Here is a 24,688-nt window from a genome sequence, read left to right as displayed (position 1 = left end):
GTGCCTCTGGCACATTTGAAGGTGGAACAGGGGAATTCAAACAAGAAGCTGGAGAACTAGAAACCGACTTCAGCCTCATAAAAAGTAGAACATTGAGAGACATTTTACAAGAAACTGTTCTAATTTTGTGGAAAAGTTTCCAGCTGGTGATGCAAGGAAAGCGGCTACAGCTGAGCTAAAGCTTAAAGTAGAGCAAAGTAAGTCCGAGTTTTTGTTTGTATTATATTTTTAGCCTGAACTAGTACATTAACACATACTGAGACACAGCCAAGATGTGACTCAATTAACATTTGGGTTGGGTTAACAAATGACTCATTAACATTTGGGTTGCGACCCCTGTGCAAGCTTTTAATGTAGTGTGCTGCCACAGACGGTCCAGGCGCAGCATTTCCGCACTTTGCAAAGTTCCGCCTTCTTGCGTTCCCTCAACATTGCGTTATCAGTTAAAATTTTGAAAATTGATTTTTGACATATGTGAACCGATTCAGAACCGCCCACATCCAAGAATCGATCCCCCACCCCCACCCCACATCACCCCTAGTTATCATCATGTCTATCATCGTACGGCTGGTTTCAGCAGATAGAGGATTCGTCAATAAAGCTCACTAGATTGGTCTAAAACAAGACATTACATGTTCAGAAGACACTCAGATAACATTCTTTGCTTTGTATGACGCAATTTTGCACTGAATTATATTATGGTTCTGTTAAAACATAAAAATTTGTATTTTCCTGAACTGATAGACTGAATTTTTCTCCTTCCTGTGTTGAAATGTAATGAACAGTGAACAGTTAACCCAGTGCTGAAGTTCTAATGCACATCAAATTCTTTACTCTGTATAACTTCCAACACTGCAAAGACCCAGATAGTTAACTATCTGCAAGCTACTATGCTGGTTTTTGGAGTAGCAAGTGAATGGATAGAACATTGATCTCTTTTTTATATGTGGTTAATGAATACATTAGCACTGTGTACCATTTCATTTTTTACAGACTTGTGAATGTGTTATACTCTCCACAGGTTACAGTCTCCCTGCTGCAGTGCTTCTCTGTGAGCCACATTACATAAAAGTAGGCTATTCGTATTTTCACAGCTGAGTCCTTCCATGTGTTAAACGATGTAGGGTAGATTCCATTCGAGGCGAGTGGAATAATTTGGCGCTAATGCTAAGTAGGTGAGCTTGTAACCCCGCCATGGATTTTTCAGTCACAAGGTTACCCAACACCGCACTGTCTGGAAAGCCTCCTTGACATTATCTTTGATAAATGCAAAACTGGCATGAATAAACAGTAGAAAGCTCTATGGTAAACGCTAACCTTCTGTAGCCTAGCTACATAAAGTATTAATTATTAAAATAGTGGAAAAATCCTGCAGCAATTAGCTGAGACCGTAGCTAGGTATCTAACTGGTTGTCATATCCAAATACATGAGGAACAATACATATGTTTCAAATGATTAATTTTCTTAAGTTGACAAACAAAACACTTTTTATTGACAAAAGACCAAATATTTAGATTCCAATTGCTGGTTCAAAGTTTAAATCCTTTACTGTTAAAAACAGAATGAGGAACAGCACCACAGAATCATTATCAAAACTTTCAACTACTCATTTTTAAAAAAAAAAAAAAATTGTTTCATTACCCAGGCCTAGTTTCATGCAACATCTCAAAGCTAGCCAGCAACTACCATAATTCATAATACAATACAGATTACAGCTAAAGCTTGAACATTCCCTGACACACGTCAAAACCTCGTAATACAGTACTTACTGCTGCTGTACATTTTTAAAAACTTGCATGCATAAGTGCTTCTAAAAATTCTAAAGTTATGAGACATTGTTTTTTTTACTGCACTGAAATTTGTAGGACTAGATGTAACACTAGATTTAAAATCCGTCCCCTGTAAATGAGTTGTTGGCATATTCTTACATTAAAAAAGGTAAAAACTTACTTCTTTAAGACTAAATATGCATGTAGAAATCTATATGTTTATTGTGGTTGACACTGTAGCAGTGATAGAATACATAAAATACTTAATTGATACAAATTAGAAATATTTAATAGCCAAGACTGTGGTGCCAAATTTTTGTGCTTCGATTTATTTTAAAAACACGAAGATTTGTGCAGAAGTGCTCCTAAAATAACACGTAAATGAACAAACTCTGAAAATTGTTCGTCATATTTTACTATTTCTGAGATTAGTAAATTTGGGACACTGTAGCTGTCTGATGAGGACGGGCTGATCCAGCTTTGCGTTATAAGAGGGTTAAGGGATTTTATGATGGCAGTTTACATTTTTGTTTGTATGACCATTCAATCACATTACGAACAGCAGCCATGTGTACACTTCAAAAAGAGTTGCGTTATCTGCGGACATTTTTACGTTTTTGGTTAGCTAGAGACAGTAACTGTAGTATAAGTATGACAGCTTGGGAAGATTTGTTGCTAATGAGGCATTTACATTTAATTTTATAATACTGATACAAACATGTTTTATAAGCTGGTTTACGATATGAATTCTGTTTCTATGCAACAAGACGGGTAATTTTGAACAATGTTAGTAATGACACCTATTCTACCCAAAGGTAAATTTAAGTCTATAGAAACTACAGAGACCTGTTTAATAAAGACAATATCACACTATAACAGAGTCGGGTTATCTGGGGACATCTTTACATTTTCGTAACTAGCTATTCCGTAACACCAAGTGTGTTTACATGCACTCAATAATCCCAGCACAGATTTATGCAGTTATCTGATTATTCACACGGTCACGTAAACAGCACACTCAGATTTCTCAGATCACAGTAAGGTCTAGAAATCCGCTTAAGAAATCTGATAGAGAGCTGGATTTTAGCTCAGTAATCAGATTCCTCTGTGTATGTAAACTCTTACACTGATTTCCTTCCAATTTCTCAGTCTGCACGTGTGAAATCAGACGGTGGTGATGGAAATAAGCAGCTGCACTGTCACTGAACATAGCAAACCACTTTTGTAGCGACGCTGAGACCTGTTGACAAAATGCTTGACAAAATGAAGGATTCAAAAATTCTTCATCTTCTAGATGATGCATGTTCATATTTTCAGATAGTGTTCATAAATTTCAGATAGTGTTAATAAATTTCAGATGGTGTTAATAAATGTGGTAAATAAATAAAAAGACATTTACGTGACATCGTCATATGTGAATTTATTGGTCTTTTGCAAAGCCTCTCTGACTCATGGAGACCTGGAGTTTCACATTTCAGATTACCCAAGTGCACGTAAATGCATCGATCAGACTACTGACAAAATCAGATACAAATAGTACATTTGTAATTGTATCAGTCTGACAATGGTTGGCTTATTTCAGTTTTGTGTTCAAATCTCTTGGAGGGTTAAGAGACGTTATGAAGGCACCTAATTCTGTTTATCCGGTCATTCAAATACATTATGAATAGCACTACTTTAGCTAGTCACATATTGAAACCTAACAATAGACACGAACACCACAGTAAACTATTTAATAAAAATATATAATAACCAAGCGGTTCACAGTATGACAAGTCGAGTTGGCCGGGGACATTTTTAGATTTTCGTGATTAGCTAGTTAGTAACAGTAACCGTAACATAAGACATAGCTGGGAAAGATTTCTCAGACTGTTGCTGATGTACCCATGCATGTTTAATTTCAGAATTGTGATATGAAAATAAAAGCACTTTTGTCATGGCGGCAATTTATTTGCAGTTATTCAACTAACGATTTAATGTAAATATCGAATGCTGGCAACAGTTGGCAAAATGTCAAAAAGTGTTTTCACCAATTCTGTTTCTAGAGGTTTAGGTTGCATTTTTGAACGATATCCTGAACGACCCATTCCAGCTAAAGATAAAATAAAGTCTAACAGAAGATACAAACTACAGAGAAGAATACAATACCACCACCGGGAGACCACGTTAAGACAAAGAATCGAGTTATCTGGTGACATCTTTACATTTTTGTAACTAGCCAGCTACTAACAGTAACTACATTATGTATGAAAGCTAAGGAAAATTTCTCAAACTGCTACTGACAAAGAACGAGTACGTAAATTTACTTTCATAGCAGTGATGAAAAAAGCATGTAAAACTGACGCACCAATGTTTTGTTTTAAAACATACATGTACAAGTGCTCCTAAAATAAAATGGAAAACACTGAAAATAAACATTTAAGTATCTATTTATTTAATCATTTTTAGATGGGATACCATAGCGACACTGTAGCAGTCTGATGAGGTTTGGCTAATTTTAGTTCCGTTTTATTCAAAAGTTCAGCGATTTGATGAATTCGGATTCTAGAGCTTTAGGTTGTATTTTTGAAGCACATCATGAACGACACCCGTTCTAGGTAAATGTAAAGCAAACTCTAACAGTGGAATTGTTAGAGAATCCACTTAATACAGACACAGTACCTCAAACAGCAGCTCACACTAAGACGAGTCGAGTTGTCTGGGGACATTTTTTCGTAACTAGCTAGCCTGCAACAGTAACCATAGCATAAGACGTACGATAGCCAGGAACGATTTCTCAGAACAGTTGTTGACCAGATGCAAGCAAATGTACATTTAGCTTCATAGTAACAACATAAACATAACGTAGAAAGACTAAAAAACTGTGACTGTGGCACAAAGGTTCTGTGGGTTAAATGCAAACATAGATAAAAACTCTGAAAATAACTACTTAAGCAAGTATTTAAGCATTTCTATGATTAATATTTTGGAGACACTCTAACAAGATTTTCTAATTCTGCTTCTATGCTAGCAGCTAATTTGTGTATTATAAAGTGTTTTCACAAATTTTGTTTCTAGAGGTTTAGGTTGCATTTTTGAACGATATCCTGAACAACACATTCCAGCTAAAGATAAAATGAAGTCTAACAGAAGATACAAACTACAGAGAAGAATAAATGCACAATACCACCACCGGGAGACCACGTTACGACAAAGAATCGAGTTATCTGGTGACATCTTTACGTTTTTGTAACTAGCCAGCTACTAACAGTGATGATAAGATTACGTATGATAGCTAGAGACGTTTTCTCAGACTACAGCTGACGAAGCACGATTTAATAACAGTGATACAAAAATGACACTAAAAGGTCTTTAACTGTAGAACTATTTTTATATGGACCTAACGTGAGTGAAGCTAACTGACATAACTGACCATTTCAGCATTTACGTATTGTACCATTTTTGAGATGTGCTGCGTTCACATCTGTAGATGGCAAACTGGATGTTCCATTGTTTTCAATGGAGCCGCAACAGAAAATTCTGCCACTGCAAGCGTCAGCGGTTCACAGACCACAGCGGTGAAAGTAACGCTTCATCAAGAGTTAAACTTTCTCAACTGCACAGCAGTGGAATAAACCGGATGTTGGTGTTTTCTTCAGTATTGTACAATAATAACAGAGAGCAGAGCGCCTCCCACCTTTCTCCACCTTACAGGCCGTCTACACGGCTAAAGCTCTGCTCATACTTTTCAATCGTAATATGGTTACCATAGCAACGGCTGTGCGGAGTCACGTTGTCTTCGGTTTCGAACTGCTATGATGAGCGGAATGACGACCTTGACAACACAAACGCGTAAACGCAGCATGAAAGACTTTATAATTCTGTTCCCATGGTAACGCTTTGCGTTTGCGATGCACGTTAACCTACGAACAGCAACCGTATTCGCTACATATAAAATAAAGTCTACACACTTCATAGATTCTATTTAGAACCATCATTTCTTTACAGATGCTTAAATGGTTCTTCAGGTTGATGGAGAATGTGTTCTACATGATTCTATACAAACCTTTATGTTAACATTTTTGAAAATGGTTCCATATAGCACCAAATAGGGTTCTGCTATTGTTACAACATCAAGCTTGTAATTATAAGAGGTACCTTTTTTGGTACTACATAGAACCAATTTCAAAAAAAGTTCTATATAGAACTGCATACAGTTCTTCAGATTAATGGGGAAGGTGCTGTACATGGTTCCGCATAGCACCAAAAATGGTTCCCTATTGTTACTATATCAAGCTTGCAACAACTGAAGAACCCTTTTTTGTGATGCTGATTCTGTGAACAGTTCTTCAGACTGATGAAGAACGGGCTGTTATGGTTTCATATAGATTTTACATACACTCATACACTCTAGTGAGCACACACACACACTAGGGGGCAGTGAGCACACTTGCCCAGAGCGGTGGGCAGCCCAATCCGCAGCGCCCGGGGAGCAGTTGGGGGTTAGATGTCTTGCTCAAGGACACCTCAATCATGTGCTGTCGGCTCTGGAGATAGAACTGGTGACCTTCCGGTCACAAGGCTGGTTCCCTAACCTTCAGCCCATGACTGCCCCCAAAAGGGTTCTCTTATTGTTACGATGTCAAGAAGAACCCTTTTGGCAATACGTAGAACAATAAACACAGGTCTTCAGACTGAAGAACGGGCTGTATATGTTTCAATATAGAATCGAAAAGGGTTCTGCTATTGTTACGATGTCAAGAAGAACCCTTTTTGGCGTTACACAGAACTGTAAACAAGGTTCTTCAAATTGACTGGGAAAGTGTTGTGTATATAGTTCCATATAGAATCGAAAAAGGGTCCTGCTATTGTTACTACGTCAAGCTTGTAACTACAGAAGAACCATTTTTGGTGCTACATAGAACCAAAGAAGCAAATTTTTAAAAAGACTCCATATAGAACCATATATAACACATTGTCCACCAACCTGAAGAACCATTTAAGAATGAAATGACTCTATACAGAACCCTGTTTTATGAGTGTAACAGCAGACAAAAACACACAGAACTGCTTAATTAGGACTCAGCAGTTCACATTACTGCTCTTTTAAATGTTCCACTGAAGGTTTCGCGACCAGCGAGCTGTTCCGAGTTAATCACAGCAGAACCCGTAACGTTCCGGTAGCTTAGCTAGGTTAAATTTCCCAGCCGTTCGCTGACGACTGCCGCGACCTGGCGATGCGAGACAATACAATAGAGGAACAGGGGAGTCGCTAGCAAGTACCACATAAGCCGCTGCTTCTTTAAAGCGACGTCGAAAGCTTTTTACTTACCGTCCAGACTGTTTACTCGGCTCACACAGGAAAGCGGACCGTCACACTCGGTCCGAAATCCGCCAGCGGCGGAGAGCGAGCGGTACCTTTCTAACGTTAGCTGACGGCAAGAGAGCAAAATCTTTGTTGATCTAAGCTGCCTATCCGCTCAGATCTGTTCCAGTCAGCGAGCGAAGCTGCTTTTTAAATCACATTCGCCGGCGTCGTTTCGCCGCCGGGCACCGAGCCGTGACTAAATTCGCCGTGAAAGTCAGTGTATAAAAGTAAACACCGAGCCTCTTACCTCCACACAGTCCAGAATGCATCAAACGTAGTCAATGGGGCTCTCCGACATGAAACAAAAATGGCTCCTCGGTTCTGGCGAGGCGGGTTTTGGAGTGGCTGATCGGGAGAGGAGGCGGAGCTCCCGCTGACGTAGGCAGCGCCGCTGAAATAGCTAAGCTAGCTAAAAAGGTTTTAACTAAGTGCCAGGGCTTTTCCCTCTTTCCGTGGTTGGCTTTGTGTTTTAAGATGCGGCCAGGGTTTGATCATTTCTGTGGAAGCCTGAAAAAAATATGAAGCCATTTAGTAAGTCATAATAACGAGACCATTTCCCATGATTAAGACTTACTATATCATACTTATGACTTAGCATCTCATAATTATGACTTAGAAACTCTTAAAATGGGAGAATGTTCATCATAATTATGAGATGCTAAGTCGTAATTATGAGAAAGTAAGACAGAATTATGAGATACTGAGTCATAATTACGAGATATTAACCCTCCTACTATCTTTGGGGTCAGTTCTCGCAAAGAAACAAAGTGTCCGACAATTAAAATTTTTGTGGAGGTTTAAATTACTGGGGTCAAAATGATGCCAAGGATAAAAACGTCTTAAAAAGTGTAACGATGAAGGTTACGTCATAATTATGAGATCTAATCTCATTACTTTGAGATACGAAGTCATACTTAAAAGACGTCATGCTTACAAGATATTAAATCATGATTATGAGGGGGAAAAAAGGCATGACATCATAATTATAAGATATTAAGTCATAATTAAGAGAAGGTAAGCCATAATTGTGAGACTGAATATCATCATGAGATGCTAAGTCATACTTATGACAAAATAAGTCACACTAATGAGATTAGACAATTATGAAATTGAATCTCATTGGTATGAGATACTAAGTCGTTATCACGAGATATTAGGTCAGAATTATGAGAATATAACTCACATGAGATATTAAGTAATAACAATTGCAATTGAATGAGATTTAACTCCATTATTATGAGATATTACAAAATTATGGAAATTTTCTCATTATTCTGATTTTCTGAATGGCTATATATATTTTTTTTCCAGTGGCAGAAACAGTTTCTATAATTTCCACTGGTTAAAATGTGAATGTGTTTTTAAGCCAGAATTAAAATGGGAATTCCATTAATTTTTCCAAAATAAAACAACATATTTACATACATTCATTTGCATATTTATATTTATAGGATAGAGAGGGGTTGGGAAGTGTCCATGTAAAAATGAAAGACTGCATGAAAATGCACGAAAATTGTCATTAACCAATAATATTAAAACCAGTTTTAGGGGGAGCACTTCCTATTTCCCTCATTACACAACAAAAAATACAGCAAAACACTAGAGGGGGCCCACGAGCGAGTGGTGGTGAAGGGAGCTAAATGGCTAAAAAATGAAAAGTTAAATGTTTCTTGCTGCTTATGTAGGAACTTGTGATAAAGAATTTAAAAAAAAAGAAAATGTATTATATAAAAATATATAAAATATTTCAGCTGTTCTATGGCAAACAGCCAACAGGATGTTAGCATTATCACTACTCAGGGTTGATTAATATCACAAATGTACATAAGAAAAAGTTAGAAAGTTCAACAGTGCTCATCAATGTGACAACAGTGTTGAAATATTTAACACTGTTCTGTGGGTGCATTCCTCTGTATAAAACCTATTAAGCATTTACAAACCACATTTTGAAATGATCATTTTTATTTTTTGCCATATACAACCCCAATTCCAATGAAGTTGGGACATTGTGTAAAACAAATAAAAACAGAATGATAATTTGCAAATCCTTTTCAACCTATATTCAATTGAATACACTACAAAGACAAGATATTTCATGTTCAAACGGATAAACTTTATTGTTTTTTGCAAATATTCACTCATTTTGATTTTGAGGGCAACAAAAAACTGGGAAAGTTGAGGAACGCTCAAAAAATTCCTGTTTGGAACACTCCACAGGTGAGCAGGTTAATTGGAAACAGGTGAATGTTATGATTGGGTATAAAGGAAGCATCCCTGAAAGGCGTTGTCGTTCACAAGCAAGGACGGGGTGAGGTTCACCACTTTGTGAACAACTGCGTGAGCAAATAGTCCAACAGTTTAAGAACAACGTTTCTCAATGTGAAATTGCAAGAAATTTAAGTATTTCATCATCTACAGTCCATAATATCATCAGAATATGATCGCATGTCGCATGGTGCGAGCGGAACCACCTGCAGCTCAATGTGACAAAGACAAAGGAACTGGTGGTGCACCTGAGGAGGGACAAGGCACCGGTGACCCCTGTGTCCATGTGTGTCAGTGTGGACACTGTGTGGACACTGTGGAGGATTACAAATATCTGGGCGTATATATTGACAATGGACTGGGCTAAGAACACTGACGCCCTCTACAGAAAGGGCCAAAGTCGTCTCTATTTTCTGAGCTGCCTGAGGTCCTTCAACATCTGCTGGACTATGCTCAGGATCTTCTATGAGTCTGTGGTGGCGAGTGCTATCCTCTATGCTGTTGCATCCTGGGGAAGCAGGCTGAGGGTGGCTGACGCCAACAGACTCAACAAACTGATCCGCAAGGCCGGTGATGTTGTGGGTGTGGAGCTGGACTCGCTGACGGCAGTGTCAGAGAGGAGGACGCTGTCTAAGCTGCAGGCCATTATGGACAATGGCTCCCACCCACTCTACGACACGGTGATGAGACACAGGAGCTCATTGAGTGCAAGACTCATCGTGCCGAAATGCACCACAGAGCGCCACAGGAAGTCATTCTTACCATCAAACTTTATAACTCCTCCCTCAGTGTGTGATTCACAAAACTCAATACCAAACTGTTCATATGTGCAATAATAACAATTGTGTGTGCAATAACTCAGAGGGACACTAAGTTAATTTAAATAATTTAGTTAATAGTTGAACTGCTTTATACCTGATGTTTCATATTTATTATCACAATCACCGCCAATTTACTGTATTCATAACTACTTAAATCTCGTGTACATTCTGCAAATTTCTCTATATTGTTTTAAATTATTTAAGTGTTTATTCTTTTATATAAATGGCTGCAACTGTAACAACTGCAATTTCCCCCTGGGATCAATAAAGGAATCTGAAAAGATTCAGAGAATCTGGAGAAATCTCTGCAAGTAAGCGGCAAGGCAGAAAACCAACATTGAATGCCTGTGACCTTCGATCCCTCAGGCGGCACTGCATTAAAAACCGACATCATTCTGTAACGGATATTATATGGGCTCAGGAACACTTCAGAAAACCACTGTCAGTGAACACAGTTCATCGCTCCATCTACAAGTGCAAGTTAAAACTCTGCCATGCAAAGCTAAAGCCATATATCAACAACACCCAGAAACACCGCCGGCTTCTCTGGGCGCGAGCTCATCTGAGATGGACTGACGCAAAGTGGAAAAGTGTCCTGTGGTCTGACGAGTCCACATTTCAAATTGTTTTTGGAAATCATGGATGTTGTGTCCTCCGGGCCAAAGAGGAAAAGGACTGTCTGGACTATTATCAGCGCAAAGTTCAAAAGCCAGCATCTCTGATGGTATGGGTATGTGTTAGTATCCATGGCATGGTTAACTTGCACATCTGTGAAGGCACCATTAATGCTGAAAGGTACATACAGGTTTTGGAGCAACATCTGCTGCCATCCAAGCAACGTCTTTTTCAGGGACGTCCCTGCTTATTTCAGCAAGACAATGCCAAGACACATTCTGCACGTGTTACAACAGCGTGGCTTCGTAGTAAAAGAATGCGGGCACTAGACTGGCCTGCCTGCAGTCCAGACCTGTCTCCCATTGAAAATGTGTGGCGCGTTATGACACACGAAATACGACAACGGAGATGCCGGACTGTTGAGCAACTGAAGTTGTACATCAAGCAAGAATGGGAAAGAATTTCACCTACAAAGCTCCTCAGTTCCCAAATGCTTATTGAGTGTTGTTAAAAGGAAAGGTGATGTAACACAGTGGTAAACATGCCCCTGTCCCAACTTCTTTGGAAGGTGTTGCAGGCATCAAATTCAAAATGAGTGAATATTTGCAAAAAACAATAAAGTTTATCCATTTCAACATTAAATATCTTGTCTTTGTAGTGTATTCAATTGAATATAGGTTGAAAAGGATTTGTAAATCATTGTGTTCTGTTTTTATTAGTTTTACACAATGTCCCAACACCATTGGAATTGGGGTTGTAATAGTAAAAATATTATAGCAGTGCAGAAATGTTCACCCAAGTGTTTTTTGATCACCAAATTACCACCACAATGGTAAAGCTAATTTCCAGCATCTCTATGTTATTTCCTGTGTTCTGTTAGCATCACACTAATGGTAAGACATGCTCCTTTACCTTTTCCCTCATGGGTTTTAATACTAATAAGGCAGGTTTACTCAACATAGGCATTTGAAGCATGTAAAACATTCTAACATCTTTACGTTCTGTACTGACGATATCTTGGCTTAACTAATCAAATTTTATGACCAGAACTGTTAGTTTTATAAGAATACAGTATGAAAGCAGAAAAAAATTGTAGGAAAGATTAAATTACAATTGAATTACAAATCCCTCATCTTGGAGCCAAAACTGCTTCATGGAAGGTGTGACAGTGACATCATCTTGCGCCACATACTTTGTAGTTTGTTTTGGCACAGCACTTGTAAAGATTGTATTTCTTTTTCCAAGTATTTCTGTCTTTTATTTTCAATTAAATAAATAGCTATGCTGTTCTGTTCCTCCATTCAGCGTTAGCATGAAAGGTTTGATCTCTTGAATGATTGCTAATTCAGTATACTGGATGGCGCTGTGTGCCTTTTGCTCACTAAATGAGGGAGAGGAAGTCTAGCCATTCACTTATAACAGCACAAACAAACATTGTGGGGATCTACACCACCTGCAGGTTGCAGTTTAAATCCTAATTCGTTTGTCCATATGGGAAATTTTTGATAATGGCATAAATATCCCTTAAAGCAGAAGCTGTAATAAAATTTAATTTTATTATTATTATTCCATCCATCCATCCATCCATCCATCCATCCATCCATGCATCCATCCATCCATCCATCCATCCATCCATTCATCCATCATCTTCCGCTTCTCCAGGGTTCGGGTCGCGGGGGGTCGGGTCGCATTCTAAGCAATGAGGCCCAGACCTCCCTTTCCCCACCCACTTCCACTAGCTCCCTGGGGGGGATTCCGAGGCGCTCCCAGGCCAGCTGGGCGATATAGTCACGCCAGCGTGTCCTGGGTCTTCCCCGGGGTCTCCTCCCGGGTGGACTTGCCTTTGACACCTCCCAAGAGAGGCGTCCAGGAGGCATCCTAACAAGATGCCCGAACCACCTCAACTGGCTCCTCTCGACGTGGAGAAGCAGCGGCTCTACTCCGAGTCCCTCCCGGATGACCGACCTTCTCACCCTATCGCTAAGGCAGAGTCCAGACACCCTGTGGAGGAATCTCATTTCGGCCGCTTGTATTTGTGATCTCGTTCTTTTGGTCATTACCCAAAGCTCATGACCATAGGTGAGGGTGGGAACGTAGATCGACCAGTAAATCGAGAGCCTTGCCTTATGGCTCAGCTCTTTCTTTACCACAACAGACCGGAAAAGAGCCCGCATCACTGCTGACCCAGCACCAATCCGCCTGTCAATCTCCCGCTCCCTTGTACCATCACTCGTGAACAAGACCCCAAGATACCTAAACTCCTCCACTTGAGGCAAGAGCTCATCCCCGACCCAGAGAGGGCTCTTCACCCTTTCCCGCCTGAGAACCATGGCCTCGGATTTGGAGGTACTGATCCTCATCCTGGCCGCTTCACACTCGGCTGCAAACCGATCCAGCGAAAGCTGAAGTTCACGGCCTGATGTCCCCAATAGGACCACATCATCTGCAAACAGCAGAGATGTGACCTTGAGGTCACCAAACCAGACACCCTCCATCCCCTGACTGCGCCTAGAAATTCTATCCATAAAAATTATGAATAGAATCGGTGACAAAGGGCAGCCCTGACGGAGTCCAACTCTCACTGGGAACGAGTCTGACTTACTGCCAGCCATGCGAACCAAACTCCTGCTTTGTTTGTACAGGGCCTGAATGGCTCATAGCAAAGAGCCATGTACCCCGTACTCCCGAAGCACCTCCCACAGAATACCCCGGGGAACACAGTCGAATGCCTTCTCCAAATCCACAAAGCACATGTGGACTGGTTGGGCAAACTCCCATGAACCCTCCAGAATCCTGGAGAGGGTAAAGAGTTGGTCCAGTGTTCCATGACCAGGGCGGAACCCGCACTGCTCCTCCTGAATCCGAGGTTCGACTATAAGCCGGACTCTCTTCTCCAGTACCCCTGCATAGACCTTACCAGGGAGGCTGAGGAGTGTGATTCCCCTGTAGTTGGAACACACCCTCCGGTCCCCCTTTTTAAAAAGAGGCACCACCACCCCAGTCTGCCAATCCAGTGGCACCGCCCCCGATGTCCACGCAATGTTGAAAAGGCATGTCAGCCAAGACAGCCCCACAACATCCAGAGCCTTGAGGAACTCTGGACGGATCTCATCCACCCCTGGAGCCCTGCCGCCAAAGAGCTTTTTAACTACCTTAGCGACTGCGGCCTCAGTAATGGACAAGCCTATCCCCGTGTCACCAGACTCTGCCTCCTCACTGGAGAATGTGTTGGTGGGATTGAGAAGGTCCTCAAAGTATTCCTTCCACCGCCCAATGACGTCTTCAGTCGAAGTCAGCAGCACACCATCTCCACTATATACAGTGCTAGTGGCACACTGCTTTCCCCTTCTGAGTCACCTGACGGTTTGCCAGAATCTTTTCGGAGCTGACTTAAAGTCACTTTCCAAGGCCTCACCAAACTCTTCCCACACCCGGGTTTTTGCCTTGGCAACGACTGAAGCCGCAGATCGCTTGGCCTTTCGATACCTGCCAGCTGCCTCTGGTGTCCTACAGGCCAACCATGCCCGGTAGGACTCCTTCTTCAGCTTGACGGCATCTCTCACCTGGGGTGTCCACCACCGGGTTCGAGGATTACCGCCCCGACAGCCACCAACTACCTTGCGACCACAGCTACAGTCAGCCGCTTCAACAAGGGAGGAGCAGAACATGACCCATTCATGTCCCTCACCTCCCCCGATATCTGGTTAAAGTTCTGACAAAGGTGTGAGTTGAAGATCAATCTGACAGGTTCTTCTGCCAGACGTTCCCAGCAAACCCTCACTATATGTTTGGGTTTGCCTGGTCTAACCGGCATCTTCCCCCACCACCTGATCCAACTCACCACCAGGTGGTGATCAGTTGACAGCTCAGCTCCTCTCTTTACCCGAGTGTCCAAAACATATGGCCGCAAGTCCGATGACACGACTACAAAGTCAATCATTGAACTGCGGCCTAGGGTGTCCTGGTGCCATGTGCACTTATGGACATCCTTGTGTTCAAACATGGTGTTCGTTATGGACAAAATGTGGTTTGCACAGAAGTCCAAAAACTGAACACCACTCGGGTTCAGATCAGAGAGGCCATTCCTCCCAATCACACCCCTCCAGGTCTTACTGTCGTTGCCCACGTGAGCATTGAAGTCCCCCAGTAGGACAATCGAGTCTCCAGGAGAAGCACTTTCAAGCACCCCTCCCAAGGACTCTAGGAAGGCTGGGTACTCTGAACTGCTGTTTGGTGCATAAGCACAGACAACAGTCAGGACCTGTTCCCCAACCCGAACGCGTAGGGAAGCTACCCTCTTGTCCACCGGGGAAAACCCCAACATACAGGCGCCGAGTCGAGGGGCTATGAGAAAGCCCACACCTGCCCGCCGCCTCTCACCGTGGGCAACTCCAGATAAGAATAAAGTCCAGCCCCTCTCAAGGAGATTGGACCCAGAGCCCAAGCCGTGTGTTGAGGTGAGTCCGACTATATCTAGCCGGTATCTCTCAACCGCGAGGCATCAACTCAGGCTCCTTCCCCGCCAGTGAGGTAACGTTCCAAGTTCCAAAAGCCAGTTTCAGCAACCGAGGATCAGAACGCCAAGGCCCATGCCTTCGGACACTGCCCGATCCACAATGCACCGAACCCCTACTACTGCCCCTCCCATCGGTGGTGGGTCAATGGGAGGGGGGACTCATGTAGCTCCTTCGGGCTGGGCCCGGCCGGGCACCATGAGTGAATGCCACCAGACGCTCGCTGGCGAGCCCCTCCCCCAGGCCTGGCTCCAGGGTGGGGCCCCGGTAACCCTGATCCGGGCAGGGTACACAAGTCCTGCTTTCTTGTTTTCATAGGGGTGATTATGGATCACACTTTGTCTGGCCTGTCACCTGGGACCAGTTTGCCATGGGAGACCCTACCAGGAGCTTTTGCTCCAGACAACATAGCTCCTAGGATCATTCAAGCACACAAACCCCTCCACCACGATAAGGTGGTGATCCATGGAGAGGATTATTATTATTATTATTATTATTATTATTATTATTTATAAATGGCAAAATATTTTCCTTAAACCCACAGCCTTTTTACCTCGTCATGATTTTGTATATGCAGTAGCTGTACACAAAATTATGAAAAGGTAAAAAGGCTGCAAGTTTGAGATAAAGATGTTGTGGGCATGTTTTTTCTGTTTGCAGTAGCAAAGTTACTGAACCAGAAGATGTTGTGCTATTCTTGGCTGTCAGGAAGCAGTCGTCGATGTCCAAAAACAAGCACTGTATGGGCTATTGTAACACTTTACCTTACCTTAAATATAAAGAGGATTGTTGCTCTCTCCTGTCAAGTTACCATTTTGAAATTCCTGTTTTTCTCTTGACAGCGACGAAAGGTAGCTTTCTGAAAACACCAGACATCCAAAAGAAATGGCTAATGTTCTTTCTCTAACCTTTATGAAGACTTTAAACTAATCTTACAGGAGTATTTTGGCTTAGATATAGTGTTATTATTATTATATAGTGTTATATGCACAAGGTTGGGCAAAATATTTTGAAAAAAGTAGTGATGGTTGAACACTGAATAGACTGTTATGAATGTATTTAGTAATGTTTATTGCATTACAGTACATAAAAGGTAATGCATTCAGAGGGGTGTGTGTCAGAGAGACAGGGGGTTAAGCAGAACTGGCAGCGAGAGAGAGCAGACATGAGCTGTGTGTAGTGCAAACTGTTATCCAAAAGCTTTACTCTTATACAGCATGGTTGTGGTCAACCCGCGACCCTGACGGAGAAGCGGCTTAGAAAATGGATGGATGGATGGATGGATGGGTTGTGGTCAACTACAGCTGTTCAATAAAGCACAAAGACTTGTGCTTCAGCTGTGCCTTCTTTAATAGTGCTACCATATGTTTAATGAAAAATTAATTTATGCAAATGAATAGAAAAATGAATACAAAATTTAGCTTGTTTCTTTGGCTCTCATCGCCCATTTCAATCCCCTGCTGCTCCCATAATCTTACTGCCCATTCATGACCTAGGGCAACAACTGGCCATATCCAAATAACAGATCTCAAAAATATGACTATAAACTGAGTAGCTATGTGATTTTCATTTACCAATATGTATGCAGCTTGACACGGAACGTTTGTCCACTACTAATGAGACACTACTGATGTTCACTTAAGTCATTGCTCAGAAGTGATACTAACACTCGAGTTAATAACTGACTCATCATAGTGATTTATCAGTCTACTCAGGCTTTAGTAGGAACTTCAGTGTTTGAAAAAAAGCCAATTTTGAGTTCTTCTTGAGAGTCTTTATATACTGTGTGCTGATTTTGAAATAGTTAATAAACAAGCATTGTTGATGTCTTCAAAGATGGTGTATATACATTTTATTTACTGGGTAAATATGCTAAAAGTATACTTTTAATTATTATAATTCTGAATACTGCCTTTAGAAAATGTAAATTGGACTGAATACAGATGCTTAATTTCGGTATTCTGAATACATAAAATCCCAATACTTGTATTCCAATACATCCCAACCCTGTGAGGCAGTGTTCTATAGTGCAGCATTGTATTCGTTAGCCTATTCAGTTTGAACGAATGAACAATTATATATACTGTGGTGTTCACCACACAATCCGCTTTTCAAGAATAGCTCAATGGAATGCAAAGCTGTGTCTGCCTGCGCTTCCTCCCTCTACTAAAAGGACATTTGTTGCTGTTAAGATGTGTTTACGTGCTGGCTGTGTTTTATTGTGTTCTGCTGTGGCTTATTTAGTGTGGGTTTAGTTGATGTTGTATTACTAGAGGTGACCTTTCCTTCTATTCTCGCTGTTATTCAGTGGCCTCTTCTTTGTTTAATATAAGAGCGTTTTTCTGGAGTGGAAGAAAGGCACCCTCTGGTTCTTCTTATGAGCCAACGCCACAATACTTTTCATGTTTGTTTTATCAATATTCTCTCACTACAATACCCAGCATGCATTATACAATACCTTTGCATATACAAATATGCCATATTATTATTGTGAATCCTTGTGGTGTCAACCAATTATGACTGCTAGCCATGCCAGATACAGAACCCAAAACACCAATACGGACAGGAAAAGGCATAAATTCTTTTATGAAAAATTAAGGCTTTCCAGCAACAAGCATGAATCTTGAGTTGGCCAAGGCAACAACCAATCGCCCCACTGGATCAATGGATCACCATTTTCAACCTCCAAATCATTTTCATTAGTTTTTTCACCTCAATGTTCTCATCATCATTGTTCTTATCAAAAATGCTACCCTGGGGAGGGGGGGTGGGAGTTCGTGGGAGGGGTACACAATCACCCCCATTCTTGATTTTATACTGTAATGTATGTTATTGCTTATAGGTGGAAAATAATGAAAATAAATAATTGATCAAAAAAAATGCTACCCTTATCAAGCCAAGAAATAATATATTTTTTAATAATCGCAGGCCAAGGCCACTCTCAGACCTAAATCTTCAAAATTTATTCGCTTCATCTATTATTTTGGATTTATGTGTTTCTCGTTCTATATTTTTAGCTACACATGTATTTTTCCTTTTTCCCCACAGACAATTCTAATGTTTCATGATATAAACAGATCCCAGATGAGTGTGTGTGTCCCATCAAATCACAAACTTTAATAAGGCCTCCTTCTCCCAAGGCCACTCACAGACATACACACACACGCAGGAACAACTGCTCATTACAGCTAAAGCCATACAGCACTTAAATGAAATGTCATGATTCAACTCATCTATTACTTAAACAACCTTTGAAAAATCTTTTATATTTTATATTATCAAAAAATGTCTTTCAATGCCACAGGACAATGATGCGTGCATAGAAATGTGCAGCATTTTGAGTTGGAGTGATTTTAAAGCTGTTTAGCTGGAATATTCAACAAAGGAGATTGTAAAGAAAACTGCAATTCTGTCTCTATTTAGCAAAAAATGGACTTAAGAAAAAAAGTTTTTATACTTTCAGCCAGACTGCAAAACTGAAGGAAGATGTCTAGATAGCCAGTTACAGTTAGCTAGCTTTCTAACTTTAGCTTTTAGCTTGTCCTGCTCATCTGACGAGGTATTTCTGTTGTTTGAGAAATCATAACTTGTAAATTGTAGTGATGATTTAGTGACCATCACCGATAACATATTCAGCTTTCTAGCAGTAATGTTAGCTAGCTAGCAATCTTCTGCATTTGCTCCATAGATGCTCACAGCCAGATGCTGCGTAGTCTGTTGTTCTCCCGCTGAGGCGATACGTCTGCGTGTCCACCATCTTGGAGCGGTCAAGATCCGCTTGTGAACAAATTCACTTGTATTGAGAGATGAAGAGTCTCAGGATTAAATCAGCCACAGCTTCCTTATTACTCACCCTATTTTCCCCAAATTTGTTTTGTTATAATCCTCAAACACAGATTAATCTAGGCTGCACGGACGGCTCTCAGAAGTGCTTATTAGCCGCCTGGACCAGCAGAAAAGTATTCAGTCTGCACCTGACATTAAAACCCAGTTCAGCGCTTCAGTAGAAACTTACACGCATCAGCAAATCCATCAATGTTTGAATCACTTAATCTTCATACACATACAAATAAAATAAACCCCCAAAACACGGTAAGTAGGACGAAGCGGAACTCGGCTTCTTGTTCCGAGTTTTCCAGTTCCACCTTAAATGGTGCAGCAGTCACTTTCTGGTGCCTGAAACTGCACCATTTAAGGTGGAATGGGGGAAATTTGAACAAGAAGCTGGCAAATAAGAAGGAATGCTATAATTTACCTAGCTTCAAAGCATTAACCTTCATTGTAAATCAGCAACTACTACATCAAGTTAAGATCCCCTGAATAGACTATTGCCTGAAATATGCTGAATATAAAACCAGAGGAGAACACATCAACAGGTTCTCTGTGCATCACCAACCACACGGTATCTATACCATATCTACACATAAACATCACACAAACAAATAGTCATGGACAAACAGGAGGCAGATTATAACAACAGGAGACAAACCCTTTTCACCCCTTGTCCCTCCCACTCAGCCCTTATCCGTCTGTTTTGCGCGTTCATGTCTAGGTGTCCTAATTTTTGTTTAAAAAAAAAAAAAACAATTTGGCTGTGCGAGCGACTAAAGAAACCCACAAATGTAAGTATTTTCACCGTAAAAAATTATGATAACCATTATATTGTCTTAGTTTAATGTCATTTCAGTGTATTATGGTCGTTTTCTTCATAACAAGCATAACAAATCGCTAATAGCATGCTAATGTTTCGGTAGCTAGCTAGCTAGCTTTGCCGTTCCACCTTTAATAGTCCAGCAATGTTGACGCCTGAAGCGCCAGAATGTAACTGCTGCGCTATTTAAGGTGGAAAAATTCAAATAAGAAGCTGGTGACATCGGCTTAATATCACCATCAAGAATTAGCGGCGGACAATAATAAATAATGGTCTTATACCCTCTCTTTGAAAGGATATGATGCCCTACATGTAACTAAACCCCAGCAGCTGAGCTTTTCCCTCCTCTGCTATCAATGAAGATGGGCAGGATCGCCTACAGAGCACTGCTACTAGCCTGTTAATGAAGTAATGCTCTTTTTATTTGAGGGTCCGATTTTTTCAACCAACTCAGTTCTCAGTTCCAAGGGGTTAGGATGACACTCGAAAACAAGGGGTAGGGGTAAAAAGAAGAAATGGGATTGGGCCAAAGCTCCTTTTATGAGTAGCAGAAAAATATGAGATAAAACAAAAACAAAGAAATACAGGAATCTGAAATTAGACGTGACCCCAACTGATCCCTCTGAAGATGGTCATTTGCATAATGAAAGAGGACCTGTAATGCTTCATGGACAGCACTATTGGACATTTTTAAAACTGTTTAAGATGTAAACAGAGTCATTCAGAGAGGTTTGATATGAAATGCTCCAGTCTGTCTGTTTAGAATTGTTCACAGTGGTTCTGATAGGAACCAGGTGTCCGGAGATGTTAATGCATCTAAAAGCTACCACTCAGAAACTTATTACACAAAATGAATACTTTTGAGAAAGTTTTGTCCTAAAACCTTTTTTGAAGCCATTCTTTGTCAGGCAAAGAACTATTTTCCAGATTTACCATCATGCTACCAAACTCAGGAGAGACATATAAGCTCACTGGTGGTTATGGATGGTAAATAAAACAGCAATATTTGTGTTGTCATGGAAGAATGGGTTCCCCTTTCGGGCCTCGGTTCCTCTGGAGGTTTTTCCTCACCACTGTCACTGTCTTAGTGTTGCTCATGGGGATGCAGACCCTGATTTTCAGTAAAGCTGCTTTGTGACAAGGCCTGTTGTAAAAAGCGCTCTATGAATAAAATGAACACAATAACCATAATCAGTAATAACCGAAACACAACCATATGCTGTTATAGAAGCCCTCAGCTTTATGTGGTGGGAAAAGCCTTCATATCATTGAGAGATGAAGCAGGTGGAAATCTGCTTAGCGCTCCAGAAACTCCAGTAATGCTTCAGTGCAGGCATTTGACTCCTTCATCCTGGCATTAATGACACAATCTGAATTTGCTTCAGGCCTGGAATATGGAAGTATCATGAGGAAATAGTGTTTGCTCCATGTACTCTTAGAAAAAAAGGTACGACACTGTCGCTGGGGCAGTACCCTTTGTGTCACTGTGGTGGTACCCTCAGGGGTACATCTCAGTACCTTTAGTCAGGGAACATATCTGTACCATAATCCATCTAAATGATATTTTCGAAGTTGTACTGACTCCACACACCCCGTCTCGCCTCCAGGCTTTTTATTTTATTGTTCTGTTTTACCGCGACCCTGACGGAGAAGCGGCTTAGAAAATGGATGGATGGATGGATGTTCTGTTTTAAAACATTAGTTTATAAAAGGATACAAATGTCTACTCTTCCACTAGGAAAAACTTATTTAAGGTACACAATTGGACCTTAAAGCCTCTGTTGCACCTTCAAAGGTACACTTACGTTGTTTGTACCTTGATGAACAAATCATGTACCTGCATAGTACCTTTATTTCTAACAGTGTACAGTGCACTTGGTATTGTAAAACAGCCTCATATTCCTTTGTTGTTATATGGCTACATGTGACCTAATCTCCCCTGTGAGATAGCTGCCTACTCAATTATGAATCTTCTACCATGCTTAGCTATAGGTAAGATTGTAGAGAGTTCCGTTGCTATGGAGATCAGCTGTCTACTTGCCAACCTTCAGGGTTAAAGGGTGAATTAGCAGTTATACATTAACCCCAGCGTTTAAAACATTTGTTATTAAAATTGTGTTGAACGATCAGCAGAGCTTTATTTTACTGTAAAGGAGGATTATTTTATTTTAACCTACAAATCTAATTCTGCCCTGGAGCCACAGCAGGGCAGTAAAAGAGCCGACCCTTTGTCTAGTAAAGTGAACCAAACACAGTTCATTCAGTACAGTTCAATATAGATCAATATAGAGTTTTCAAATCCAAAATATATTAAAATATATTAATCAAAATGAATGATTAATGAAAAGAGTCTAACGTGATAAAATGGAACTATATTTTGTTTACATGACATCATCAGCATGCTTTTGACTAATCTGTGCATAATAAAATGTCCAGAAATGAACCGTATTAAATTTGTATTGAGGAAAATGGGCTTCCTTTACTGTTAAGTTCATCGTTCCAAAGTCAAGGGCACTTCATAAGGGCCCTAGAAATGCAGCCTACGATAGCAAGAGTATAGTGATCCACTGTTGGCCCGCTGATGGCAAAGCTAAGGGTCCACTGGCATTTTGCTCAGTGTTTTCTGGGCGGCCCACTGGTAGTTAAACAGAGTAATTAACAAAATTCCACTTATCGTTGCTCATTTTCAACTCACGGTCCAGCGTTCGCCTTGCTTCCTTCTTTAATTATACTTTGTAAATTAGTTTAGTTAGGATTATTAGGCCTATTCATTAAAAATTTCTCTCTGTGTTTGTGATATAGCCTTTTATTTTATAAAATAATGTGCATTTAAAATCTGTTTGAGAAGATTAAAAACTAGGTAGAGCTTTATATGCAGTACAGTAATCTGGGTGGTCTGAGGGTGGTCCAGGAGTGGCGAACAGTCAGCAAACCGATATATGCTAGCTATCTGTTGGAGCAGAGTTTGTTTTGAAGTGTAAGTCATTCACATCCTTGAATTCGCCTTCGTTACCTTATAATGTGTAAAATGTTTGATTATACATATGTTGTATTTCATTTAGAGGTATTTGTATACATGTGGTTTATTGTACTACATAAGAACATCTCCATTTCTGTGAAGAAGTGAAAAAGCAACAAACACAATTCACAGGACTCCCAGTTTCCCCAGTTTAGCTAGGCAAATGCAAGAGGCGGGGCCTTTGTGGTGACATCAGCATGTAGCCTCGTTAGTACTATTCCATTTGTGTGACCAATAAGCTACTAAGGCTGTGTTCACATTACGAGTCTCATTGCTCAAATCCATATTTTTGCCCAGATCCGATCTCTGACACGATAATTCACACTCCTTTAGGTAAATGAATCCAATCTGTCATTAATGAACCATTTGGCGTGCTGAAGTGACCTGCATGCGCACATCCTACATCCTACGTCACAAGAATGAATCACGTGAATCATAAACAGCAAACACGGAGCAGAAGGAGCCTTCACTGTGTAGGTAATTAACTCTGAGCTGCTCATCATTAGAGCGAGATGAAGTCATAAGGGTGAGATGTGTTGCTTTTCCGCCGTTTTTAGGCTTTAACTTGTGCTGCCATAGTAACACTCAGTGATGGCATTCAGTGGAAAGAGGCCTGAAATTCGATCTGAGCATTTACACTGAGGTCGCATAGCCATGAATCGGATACATATTCGATCTAGGACAACAAAGAGGATTCTTTATAGGACAGTCCTACCGAAGGACACACCCGGAGAACTTGTAGAGAGGAGAATTACCTCTCTAATGTCTTCTGGGTGGCTCAAATGCTCAAGGCCAAAATAAGTGGGTCAAGATGGAGCATTTGAGCAAAATCATTTTTAAAGGCCTAAACATATTTAATATAAAAGTATACATTCATTTCCTGAACACAGCACTAAATAAAACATTTTAACACTGCAGTTTTATTTTTAAGAGCTTTTAAACTCAAGTTCTAGGAGTTTAAAAGGGCACCACCTGTAAGTTCATGACCTCAATGAGCACGAACAGCCAATGAGCTGCTCCGCTTGCCAACCAATCAGCACTGAGTAGCAGTAATGCCAGTGTCCTGATGCCCGAAACAAGCTTGCAGTACAAAAAGGAAACACAGGTAAACTTTCTTAGTTTTTAAAAAAAAAAGAAATATATCCTTCTACTTTATAAAATAAAGGAAAGTTCTGGGCGGGTGATTAGAAACTATTTTAATCTTTTTGTTTTTAGCTGTTTAACTAATTCATTGAGGACTCACTCATGGGGGTGTCCTCTGGCATTTTGCAGTTCTGTGTTTGAAATAACAGGGGAAATAGGAAGAGGCTAGGCTCCTCATAAACTGGCTCTGATCTAGGCTTTGTAACACAGCTATTGTGTTAAACTAACCCCACTGTGTGTACGCTGTACTTTGACCTGGCAAGCTCTCGCTGTGAGTTGTTTATGTACTTCTTAACAGTGCTATATTATAGCTGCCAAGAGAAGATTATACAACCCCAATTCCAATGGAGTTGGGATGTTGTGTAAAACATAAATAAAAACAGAATGAGATGATTTGCAAATCCTTTTCAACCTATATTCAACTGAATACACTACAAAGACAAGATATTTAATGTTCAAAAGGATAAACTTTGTTTTTTGCAAATATTCATTCATTTTGAATTTGATGCCTGCAACACATTCCAAAGAAGTTGGGAAAAGGGC

At 40.6% G+C, this 24,688-nt stretch overlaps 1 protein-coding gene across 3 annotated transcripts in view; it reads right to left on the bottom strand.

Moving 5' to 3' along the window:
- si:dkeyp-87e7.4 (uncharacterized protein LOC557283 homolog) overlaps positions 1–7,458 on the bottom strand; it is a 33,437-nt gene extending 25,979 nt beyond the window's left edge. For 2 of the 3 annotated variants that reach the window (XM_017704810.2, XM_017704809.2), the window contains exon 1: positions 7,365–7,458. The gene's annotated coding sequence lies outside the window, so the exon portion shown is untranslated. Of the gene's footprint in view, positions 1–7,081; positions 7,147–7,364 lie in introns of those variants that run through there. The other variant, XM_037532544.1, reaches the window with a different exon arrangement.
- Positions 7,459–24,688: the final 17,230 nt, after the last annotated feature.

This window comes from Pygocentrus nattereri, chromosome 21 (assembly GCF_015220715.1).
Source record: "Pygocentrus nattereri isolate fPygNat1 chromosome 21, fPygNat1.pri, whole genome shotgun sequence".
Taxonomy (NCBI): domain Eukaryota; kingdom Metazoa; phylum Chordata; class Actinopteri; order Characiformes; family Serrasalmidae; genus Pygocentrus; species Pygocentrus nattereri.
Note: the sequence above shows the minus strand (reverse complement) of the source record. Positions and strands in the feature narration are given on the sequence as shown.